Here is an 8876-nt window from a genome sequence, read left to right on the forward strand (position 1 = left end):
AGCAATTATACTCCAATAAAGAAGTTAAAAATAAATAAATAAGTAAATAAAGTAATTATTGATAGGTATATACTTATTGCAATTTTGTTAATTGTTTGTTGGTTGTTTTTATAGTTCTCTGTTTCTTTGTTTTTCTCTTGGACCCTTCCTTTGTGGTTTCATGGATTCCTTTAGTGTTATGTTAAGATTCCTCTTTATTTTTTGTGTGTCCATTATAGGTGTTTGATTTGTGGTTGTCATGAGTTTTATGTACATATTGACCCATATATATAGCCATCTATTTTAAAAAATTTATTTATTCATTTAATTTTGTCTGCATTGGGTCTTCACTGCTACCCACAGGCTTTTGTCTAACTGTAGTGAGTGGGGCTACTGTTCATTACAGTGCTCGGGCTTATCATTGCAGTGGCTTCTCTTTTTGTGGAGCATGGGCTCTATGGTGCACAGGCTTCAGTAGTTGTGGCTCATGGGCTCTAGAGCTCAGGCTCCGTAGTTGTGGTGCATGGGCTTTGTTGCTCCGCAGCATGTGGGATCTTCCCGGACCAGTGCTTGAACCAATGTCCCCTGCATTGTCAGGAGGATTCTCAACCACTGTGCCACCAAGGAAGCCCTAGCCGTCTTTATTAAGCTGATAGTCACTTAAGTTCAAAGGCATTCTAAGAGCACTACATTTTTACTCCACCCCCCACATTTTATGTTTTTGATGCCATATTTTTATTCTGTGTATACAAAGTTACAGTTGATTGTACCCTTTTACATTTGAACCTTCATACTAGCTTTTTAAATGACTGATCCACTGCCATTACCATATATTTGCCTTTACCAGCAAGATTTTTCTTTTATATATTTCCTTATTTCTAAGTGTGGACTTTTTTGCTTAAAGAAGACATTTTAATATTTCTTGTAAGGCCAGTTTAGTGGTGATGATCTCCTTTAGTTCCTGCTTGGCTAGAAGACTCATCTCTCCCTCAATTCTGAATGATAACATTTCCAGGTAGAATATTCCAGTTTGTAAGTTTTTTTCCTTTAGCACTTTAAATATATTCTGCCACTTCCTTCTGGCCTGTAAAATTTCTGCTGAAAAATCAGCTGATAATCTTATAGGGTTTCCCTTGTATGCGATTAGTTGTCTTTCTCTTGCTGCCTTTACGATTCTCTCTTTATTTTTAACTTTCCCCATTTTAATTACAATATATCTTGGTGTGGCTCTTTTTAGGCTCATCTTGTTTAGGACTCTCTGTGCTTCCTGTTCCTGATGTCTATTTCCTTTCATGGGTTAGGGAAGCTTTCAGTCATTAATTCTTCAAATAAGTTTTCTGTCTCTCTATTCTCTTTCTGGGACCCTTATAATATGAATGTTAGTATGCTTGATGTTGTCCCAGAGACTCCTTAAATTCTCAGTTTAAAAATGTCGTTCTTTCTATCCTTCTGATAGAATGATTTTTACTACTCTATCTTCCAGATCACATATCTCTTCTTCTCTATCATCTTATCTGCTGCTTATCCCCTCTAGTATATTTTTTATTTCAGTGATTGTATACTTCAGTTCTGGTTGATTCTTTCTTATTTTCTCAATCTTCGTTGAAGTTCTCACTTGGCTGCCAGCAGAAGGCATTCTTCTCCTGAGTTTAGTGAGCATTCTTATGACCATTTCTTTGAATTCTTCATCAGGTAAATAAATTCCGTTTCACTAGGAATTTTTTCTTGATTTTTTTTTTGTTGTTCTTTCATTTGAAACATATTCCCCCATTTTTCTTGACTTTCCATTTTTGTTTCTATGAATTAGGTGAAACAGCTACATCTCCTGATCTTGAAGGAGTGGACTTGTGTGGAACATCCCCTGTGTAGACTACCTGCACCTGGCAACTCTGTCAGACTGGCTGGGCTGGCATTGGCATGGGCCAGGAGCAATCCCTGAGGAGCACTGCACCAAAGGCCACCTTGGCAGGGTGGCTGGAGCTGGAGTGGGTCCTAGCCAGGGGCAGTCCCTGCATAGTGCCGCACTGAGGCTGCCTTGGAGGGGTAGCTGGAGTTAGAGTGGACTCAGTCTGGGGGAACTCAAACAATGGCACTCACCAGTGCCTCCAACTCCAAAGAAGGCTCTAGCAATTTCCTGCCTGTTTGGCAGAAGTTCTAAGGTTAGTAAATGGATTTCCTTCCTGTAGAGTCAAGATGCCCTATAAACTGCTGGGTTTTTTTTTTTTTTTTTTGCTGTGGCCCCAGGCAGACAAGTGTGTGCTAGGACCTCTCAGCTATAACCCTCTCTCCTGCAGGTTGCTGCACCAGGGGTTGTGTTCCTGTGGAAACTGTGTTTCTCTTTTTCCTACCCATTTCTATGTGGACCTTCTGAGTACAGTAGGTCCTTCAGTTAGCCCTCAGGTCTTCTTCAGGGAAAATTGCTTATATATAGGTATAGATTTATTGTGACTATGGGAGGAGATGAGCTCAGGTTCTTCCTACTTGCCAATTATCTTGGACCCCTCTTGAATTCTGATGTTTCTTATGGAAGTTTTTAGAAAGTAAAATTTGATTATTATTTTGGAGGTAACTGAATTATGGTCCTCTGTAGAAAATGTATGGATCTTCTATAAAACCAAGACACCATGGTTCTATCATAGTATTTCTTCAGAGAAAAAGACCCTGTGCTTTGTAAACAAACAAACAAAACAAAACAAAACAAAAAACAGAAAATGCTGTTGGGATAAAAAGACTTCCTAAAATATATTGCTCATTGAATAGAAATAATGTTTCTTTTCCAACTGTCTTGTTTGCTTGTACTTAAAAAGCATAAGTTATGAGTTATTTTAATTATTCTACTCTTTAATTGTATTCCTCAAGGCTCATTTACTTGAGATCTCTTTTCCACAGCTAAAGCTAATGTTTAATTCTACTGAATAAACAAAACAAGCGATGAGATACTACAATCTATAAAGGTAAATCTCAAGTCAATATAGACTGTCCTCATTTTATAACTACTTATAATGGTTTAATTCTATCAGTTTTCTTAATTAGACATCTACCAATGCAAAATTCACTCTATTCCTATGTTTTAATTTCATAGAAAAATTTAGATTAATATGTGTAATTGATTGCTTTAGTGTACTGTCAGAAATGTCCCTGCTTTAAAACATAGTTTCAAATAGTCAAAAAGATTTATTTGTATGACCACATGAGAAAAATGCCAAGTTGCAAGGATTTAAGAACAATTTTTGAAGTATCTAGGCAAAAATCAAGTTTGTATCTCTCCAAAATTATTTTTTGTTAATAATTCATTATATATAAAAAGGGGTGCTAGGCTATAAAACCTGATGAATGCATTATGATTTGTTTATGGTGCTGTTATGGGAAGAATTGTATTATTCTCTAAATTCATATGTTGCAATCCAGCACCTCAGAATGTGACCATATTTGGAGATAAGGGCTTTACAGAGGTGATTAAGTTGTATGCAGTCATTAGGGTGAGCCCTAATCCAATATGACTGATGTCCTACTAAGGGGAAGTTTGGACACAGACATGTACAGAGAGAACACAATGTGAAAACACAAGAAGATAGCCATCTACAAGCTAAGGAGGGAGGCTTGGAGCAGATCCTCCTTCACAGCCCTCAGAAGAAATTAAAATTTCCAACTCTTTGATCACAGATGTCTAGCCTCATAGAACTGTGAGAAAATAAATTTCTGTTGTGTATGCCATCTAGTATCTACTTCTTTGTTAAGGCAGCCCTAGTAAACTAATACAGGTGTTAATTCCAGTTCTTGTTCTTATAACTAATAAATATCTCTTGAGCTTGTCAAAGACTGTGAATAGTCTAGGATTTACTCTACTTGCAAGCTAACAAGCTAGCCTTTTAGTGTTTCTTGGCTGCCAGCAGAAGGCATGAGATTCCTGGGTCAGAGACAAGGACTTCATTACCAATGGCAAAAGCAGTGGGTGTACATGGGTTCCTTATTCCCTCCACATCACACAGGGCCAACACAAAGGGTCCATGATGAATGCCTGTAAGTACAATGAGTTGTGTTATAGGACAGGAGCACACAGAGCTTAGGTGAGTCATCACTCTTACAGTAAGTGGAAAGAGACCTCCTCTTTGTCTGGGAAGAGATACTACCTCACATCTCAGGATTACTCACTGCAAACAACTCAGAAGTGGCCCACATAAAGAGTGGTCAAGGCCTTATATCCTTGGCATACTCGGAAAGAACATGCAAAGATACTCAGGGTCAATTGTGGCTTACCTCTCCAACAGAGTTATTATGTGTCAGGCACAATGCTGGAGGCTCTAGTTGTGGAGACAAACAAGGTAAAAGATAAGTCCAATATGGAATATTAGGTGCTATGATAAGTGTCAAAATACGTGGAAATGTGGAATTCTTTAAAAGTTGGGTGGGAGATTACCTGGTTTTATATAAGGTAGTCAGAGTGTGTTTCCTAGAGAATTTGATAGCTTAACTGACTCTTAGAGGATCAATAAGAATTCTGTATTTGAAGAGATAGAGAAGAAGAATGAGAGGCAGTTCTAAGCAGCATAAAAAATTAAAGTCCAGGAGGTGAGAAAAGGATTGGTGCAATTGGAAATATGAAACATTTAATATATCTGGAAGGTAATAAGTGAGGGGCTGTGCCATTAGATGCAAGGACTGATCTAAATTATCAAGGGAAAAGAAGGACGGTGTTAGATATGGGAGGAAGGTAGAGAGTATGGATGGACTCGAGGGATTTTCTGGGGATGCCTGATAACTCCTGACTTTTCTTTTCCAATGGTATAGAAAAGAAAGTCTAAAAGTCTGTAAAAGCAGGATCACCAAAGGCTCAGATCTTTCAGAGATGACTGTTTGCATCCACCCACAGGATTAACTGAGAGATGACAAGAGAAAGGGTATAAGAATTTTAAGAATCGCTTACTAGATTTGCTTATTAGAACTTTAGAATGGTTGCAAAAACAATGATCATAAAAGTTTCCTGTATTTTCTTCCTTATGTTTCAAGCATAAATAAAATTGTTTTAGATAATTTTTCTATTTTTTTCTTTTAAACCATTAAGAAGAGGCTTTTTTTCTTTTATTGAGATATAATTGACAATGTATAAGTTTAAGGTATAATGACTTGACTTACATATATTGTGGTATTGTTTTCTTTTTCAATCTTCTTTCTCCAACTTAAAAATGACATATTGGTGCTCCATTTAGTCCTTAGATTACAGAAAACAGAGACGTGGTCGTTTTAGAAATAGGGCAGAAATGGTCATTACCTAGAGATCCTGTATTTGGAGCTGCATGCAGAAAAAGATTAGACTTTGGAGAGACAACAGGTGTGTGTGTGTGTGTGTGTGTGTGTGTGTGTGTGTGTGTGTGTGTGTGTGTATTTAATGAGGGAGAACTGCACTATATTAGGAAGAAGCATTTTTTAAGAAGCATTTTGTAAAAATGTAAGGAGGGCATATTGAGAAGTCAAGGGATGGATCATGGATATATAGATAATTTGTCCATTCTTTTTGGCCACCTGGTATCTGAGAGTCATTCTTATGTTTGGGGAATCTACCATCTTTTGATACAGACCATTACTTTCACTCCTAAAGCCAAAAGTGCCAGACAGTTACTTCCCAACTCTCCTTGTGGTATAGGTCACTTGCATGTGATCTATACTCTGTTAGTCAAATGTACTGTTTTCTCCCCACCCCACCCAAATTTCTCGGTTGTAAACTAGCAGTAAAAATTATTGGGTACTACGCAGACTCTGTTCTCGTGAAGGTGTTAACAGTGGCATAGGTTGTGATTTTATCAGTGGCATCCATGTTCGAGGATCAGAAATGTTAGCGATGCAAACAGAGGTATCTGTGCCCAGATTCAATGACAATTCTAGTCGTTGACTGGGTTGATTGATTCTGGCTCTGTGGCTGCTAAAATGCACTGTTGTTTTCCAATCTTGCTGTAGAACCTGTGAGATACTGAAAGTCTTTTCACTAAAATCCTTCCGACCCAGATTAACCAGAGTTGGTTTCCCTGGCCAGCAGCTCAGAACCCTCACTGACATAGTAGGTGAGGGAAGAGTCAGGGCTGAGAGTTAGATACCCAGTGGCTCATGCAAGCTGGTAGATGGTGGGCCCTTATTTGAGATGGGTACATAGGAATTGCTGCAGATTTAAGTAGGGGTGCGATGAGATTAATTTTGGACAAGTTGAGTATGAGTTGTCTTAGAGACATCCAAATGGATATGTCCAGTAGGCATTGGATATGCCAATCTCATCCATGGGAGAGAGATTTGAACTGGCCAAAGATTTGGATTCACCATCATATAAAGGGCAAGGTGGAGCCTGGAAAGTGTATGAGCTCTCCAGGGTAAGTGTATAGAATGAGGAGAGGGCCTAGGAATTCTATGATTAGATAATGGACCCTGCAAGAAAGGTGCAAAGGTCAATGAACACTAAGATTGTGTGAGGGCACAAAAGCCAAGGCTCACCTGTGTTGAGCATCACCGACTGGACATCCAGCGGGAAGATGATGAGATGTGTGCCTGGATATGTATTGCTAACCCTGCCAGGAACAGTCTCAGAGAAATGGTGAGGCTGAAGGTAGCAGGCAGTGGAATGGGGAGAAAGGAATCCCACCCCTAGCACTGCAGGACATCAGGGCAACCTACAGCAAGGATGGCAGGTAGATTCCTGAAGCTGCTTTTTCAGTCACGTGATTCTGTTCCTTTTTTATTGAAGTGAGTAGGAGGTGAGAAACCTACCCAGATTATAATCACCTGTTTCAAGAAGCTTGCGTGAAGGTAGGAGAGATATAGGAAAGGGTAGGAAGAGAGAGTGTACGGTTGAGGGAGGATTTGTTCAAAACATGGGAGAAAATAGGGTGACAAATTCATTCTGGTTTTCTCACGGAGAGTCCCATGAGCCCAGGAAACCCTCTCATTCTGCAGTAAACAGGATGGTTGGCCGTTCTAAATTCAGATGCTAGTGACATCTGGTTAATATTGAATGCTGGAGACAGGAGCACCCAGTTACCAAGCAAGGTCCTGGGGGGATGAGGAGGATTGAGACAGAGCTCAAGAGGACAGCTTAGACAGGAGAAGCACCTCTTCCTTGGTGATGGAGAAACAGAAAGGAGTGTGTGTATTTGGGTAACCCTGCAGTGCTGGAAAGTGGTAGAAAATGGAGGGAGTTTATTCATCTTTTCTCTGTGAGATTGCAAGACATGAGGTCATTTCCTGGATCTGAGCAGGGAGGTGATGAGGAAGGAGGTCTGAGGAAAGCAGAAAAGGTTTGCAGTCATCTCCTGACAGGAGAGAATAAGAAATTTTAGGGACCCACCTGAAGTTGGATTTGATGATATATGGTCATTCTCCTTAAGTTTTCTTTTCTCCTTCCCCAGACTCCAGGAAAATGGTGAGAGGTGGATAAGTTTCTAAAGGTATTAACCCTCCAAGACAAAGGAGATGGCAGCAGAATCATCCAAGGATGAAATATTTCAGCAAACTTAGTGGCGAGAGGAAATGTGCTTGCAGAGTGGAGTTGGCTACCCCACAGGTGTCCAGAGAAGGGAGTTCAGTGAAAAGGGACTCAGTTTCCCTTTGCAGATGCCAGGAGACTCGGGATCAACAATAGGCATGTGGGGGTGAAGTAGGGAGCTATTGGCTGACAGTATTGGTTGCAAGTCTGGACATAAAGTCATTTTTATTCTTCAGGCTTCTCCCTGCCCCATCACCAGGATGCCTGAAGGATTCTTCTCTGGAGAAACTAAAAGAAAGGCTTTCATATCTTCATATTTGCTGTACCTTGTGTGTCTCACCAGGTTAAGCCCCATGGAGAGTCTGGGAGGGACATTTCTACAAAGGAAATTTGGTGTGCTACTACACAAAAAAGTAGAAATAGGAATGGGATCTGGGCAGAAAACACCCATCTGTCACTGGGCAGGGGGGCGGGGGGTGATATTTAAGCTAAACCTAAAGAAAGAGAAGGAGAAAGCAATACAAAGCATTGGGTAGAATGTTCCAGGCAGAGGGAACAGCATATGCAAAGGCCCTAGTGTGGGAAAGATATTAAAATATTTTAAAAACTGAAGGAAGACAAGTGCTACTGGTGCCTAAGGACCAAGAAGAAAAGTGTGAGATGAATTTGAGAGACAGAGGGACCAGGGTTTTGTTTTTGTTTTTTTGGCGGTACGCGGGCCTCTCACTATTGTGGCCTCTCCTGTTATGGAGCACAGGCTTTGGACGCGCATGCTTAGCAGCCATGGCTCATGGGCCTAGCCGCTCCGCGGCATGTGGGATCTTCCCGGACTGGGGCACGAACCCGTGTCCCCTGCGTCGGCAGGCGGACTCTCAATCACTGCGTCACCAGGGAAGCCCGGGACCAGGGTTTTGTAGACCCTTGTGTGTCATAGTTAGAGTGTGGTTTCTTTCCTGAATATGAAGAGAAGCCACTGAAGTAGGACTGACCAGAGCCTATTTTTATTCTGTATGGAGTTAGGTTGTTGTGAAGATGAAGGTGGCTTGGACCAAGGTGATGGCAGTGAGGACAGAAGGACATGGCTAGATACAAGATGCGTTTTGGAGGTCCTCCTGCTATACTTTGGTTCCTCTAGAATCTGTCATTACCCAATAGCCATGAGGATCTCCTTAAACTGTTAATCAGGTAATGTTTGTTGAATGAATGAAGGTCTGATTTACAGGTGCCTTACTGATCAGAAAATTAAGCAAAAATACCATAATACTTTTTACTTAATGTCATAAGCACTCAATACAGAACTTATATATGAGGTAACTGAAGCCCAGAGAGGTCAAGTGATTTGCCTGAGGCCACACAACTGGTAAGTGGCACAGCGTTTCCAGATGCATGCTCTTAATCAATACTCTGCTGCCTCTCTTCAGATACTGGGTTC

Source organism: Tursiops truncatus, chromosome 6 (genome assembly GCF_011762595.2).
Source record: "Tursiops truncatus isolate mTurTru1 chromosome 6, mTurTru1.mat.Y, whole genome shotgun sequence".
In the NCBI taxonomy this organism is placed as follows: Eukaryota; Metazoa; Chordata; class Mammalia; order Artiodactyla; family Delphinidae; genus Tursiops; species Tursiops truncatus.